The sequence below is a fragment of the Mustela erminea genome, chromosome 8 (assembly GCF_009829155.1).
Source record: "Mustela erminea isolate mMusErm1 chromosome 8, mMusErm1.Pri, whole genome shotgun sequence".
NCBI lineage: Eukaryota > Metazoa > Chordata > Mammalia > Carnivora > Mustelidae > Mustela > Mustela erminea.
This window is the reverse complement of record NC_045621.1, coordinates 15,668,250-15,671,288: the sequence shown is the minus strand read 5'-3', so window position 1 is coordinate 15,671,288 and position 3,039 is coordinate 15,668,250. Positions and strand designations below refer to the sequence as shown.

At 38.4% G+C, this 3,039-nt stretch overlaps 1 non-coding gene across 1 annotated transcript; it reads right to left on the bottom strand.

Moving 5' to 3' along the window:
* Positions 1-2,490: 2,490 nt before the first annotated feature.
* On the bottom strand, positions 2,491-2,593 carry LOC116597985. The gene has a single exon (XR_004288898.1). It is a non-coding gene; the product is annotated as a U6 spliceosomal RNA (small nuclear RNA).
* Positions 2,594-3,039: the final 446 nt, after the last annotated feature.

Genomic DNA, 3,039 nt, shown 5'->3' with positions numbered 1-3,039 from the left:
TGCTGCATAATACAACTTCATCCATTTAGGAAGTGGACGGCTGCCCTCCGAGGTACAGCCTGACAGCCTAAAACCCAGGAATCAATCATCTGGATACAGTAGTGCCATGCGACTGCTCCCAGTGTGTATCGCGGCACCCAGGAACCACTTATTTGAGCTATGCCACCGTAACTCTGATAGATTAAAGCACCACATCCAAGAAACAATTGTGTGCTGTGGGGGGAATGCTCTCATAGATCTGCCGGGTTACAGCCCAGAATCCAGCAGGCACCCGGGCAGGTCTCTGCTGAATCAGAGCTTCCAGAAACCCGGGAAGCAGCAGGATGACAGTTCTGTTCTTCAACAGCCCATTATGAACTAATTAGCATACATGAATTGCAGATTCAAAGCATTAAAGTGATGTACAAATCATTAATTTTTTGTCAAATCCATGTCATCCTTGTGTATGCTTCCCTATTTTAATGTTGCATGACAGTGAAAAGAGGTACAATCCTCTGTATATAAAGAGGAGAGATTTGGTGTAGCTGATATAATGAGATCTATTTAAACACTATGTATTTTTCAGCTTTGAATATATCTTGGTTGGGGGAAAAAAAAAAAACGCTACACTTGTCCTATTAGGGTTAATTGTGAAAGGATGTTAATGTATTCAGAACCCCAGGGGTAGTTCTACATGTTGTCTGAATGAAACAGGGGATGTAAGACCAACTTCACATTTGAGCTTTCTTTTTTAAAAGTCCTCTTTTTGATGAATAAAAAGAGCCATAAAATCTTTCTCACTGACTGTGGAAGGTGTAATAACTATTTAGAATGAAAGCTGAGCCTTTCGGTATGTGAGAGCTCCAAAGCAGCAGACCTGTTCTTGTTAACCTGGTGCGGAACTTAATTTATAAAGATGTATAATGTAACGCAGTGGTAAAGGGGAAATAACAGCAAAGCCGGTTTTCATACGAGAAAAGTCTTCTAAACATTAATTTGTGGTTTTCTGTATTGTTTCTGTGCATTTAATTACTAAGGATATTTGCGCTTAAACAAATGCTGGGTGTTTCATTTGAATTTCTTCTTTCTTATTACAGTGGAGTCACAATGCTTAATTTGTTAGTACCGCAATTGTTGCCATGGTAACAGACTCTAATGTTATATATAAATATGTATGTGGCATATATACGCGTGTATTATAAATATGTACTATAGATGATTATGACTTTATTCCAAGAGCCCATCTCAGAAGACTTAGCTCTCAATAAAAACTCTAATCGTGAATGTAGATATGCTTTGTGAACCTATTGATATGGTCACAAACTCGGGTCCCCATTTTCACATGGGGAAAAAAGGAAGTTCTGAGGAAGAGGGAGAGGTTCACGTGCTGTCTTCTTTTTTGCCCAACAGCAGAGTCATCCATGCCGGGGTCATATACTCTATGGACTTATTCTTTCTCCCCATTCCCTTTTCCACGCACTTCTTTTAACCACACAAAATCTGGATAAAGTGAAAACCAAGGCCAAATTCTAGGGGCAGATGTTTTTCTAAAGAACATTATAACAGGAAGATTAGGGATGCATTGAGAATGGAGAAAGAAAGGATAAGGTGATTTGTTCCATTTGTATTCGTGAGAGAGGGGAATTCATATTAAAGACAGCTGTACATGTATATATACCATCTGAATTAGGCATTTCACACACCTCTCAGTAAATATTTAAAGTAGATAGTAGTATCTTCATTGTAGAGATAAGAAAGCTGAAGCTCACAGAGAATGAGTAAAATTGTCATGAAGGTTAGATTTGCCAAAGACTCTATTCTTTGTACAGTGTCACTTTATTACTCTGAGACCTTCTTTAGTGCAAGGAAAGAAGGCATAAACCCACTTCTTTCAGTCTAATTAGCATCACACCTGGTTCCCTGTGCCCTCAGACCTCGGGCATTGACAATGATATGCCCTACCTTGAGATAACTTTGGTAGTCAACCAAAAATAAACCTGATTGAAGGGGAGAATAAAATGGCCATCTCTATCAGTAGATGTTATTTTCAACTTCATGTAATCACAACAACACTATGCCACAACAGCAGCTTGAGTAGTTTATTTTTCATAAATTGTCACAAATCCAGAAATAGGCAAGCTTAGGTTGGTATGGAGGTTCTAGGAAGTTATCAGGGACTCAGTTAAGCAGTTGTTTCCCTCTCCATTGTGTTATCCTTAGTGTGAGTCTATAATCTTCATGCTCATAAGATGGCTGCTGCCCACTCAACATCACAACTGTATCCCAGGCCAGAAAACAAGGAATGAATAAAGGGTAAATAACGAGTGAGCTGAGCTTGTCACTTTCTCCCTCCCTCACTTCCACTCTTCCTCTATCCCTTCTTCTGTCCCTCTCTCTCTTTTTATAGGGAAAAATCACAATCTCAACATTGGATTCCACATGTTGTGTTTTGACTCCTCCCGTTTCCTTGGTATTAACCAATGAAGTGTCAAATAACTTCTAGGAACTGTGCAAAACATGCAATGCTTCAGAGATATGAATGTCATCCTTATGCAAGAACATGCTAATCTCTATATCATTTCAATTTTAGTTTATGTGTTGCTAAAGCAAGCACAAGCTTCACTTCTTAAAATCTGCCTGACTCTAAAGTCCATTAAGTTTTTAAGGCTTGGCTTCCTCATCTGATAAGTGAGGATGATAAAACTTCTTCAGAGGGATTCTGCGAGAGGGAAATGAGTCCATACACATAAAAAACACATAGTAGAATATCTGACCCATGGCAAGTATTTGACCAATGTTAACTAATATTATTATTGCTATGAATCAAGTTTTGGATTCAAATTATGAAGTTGCCATTTTCTCAGGCAAGTTGCTAAAATCTGATGTTCAGTTTGATACTGTGGAAAATGGTTAATGGGTCACATTAGAGATGGGGAGTATGTAAATTACCCATTAAATTAAAATGACTGCTAAATAGTAGGAATAGTAAGCACTACTGATTCTCTGTCAATATCCATTCCCCTTTTTCCTTCCTGTCAAAATTTCTTTTTTTCAGGATGG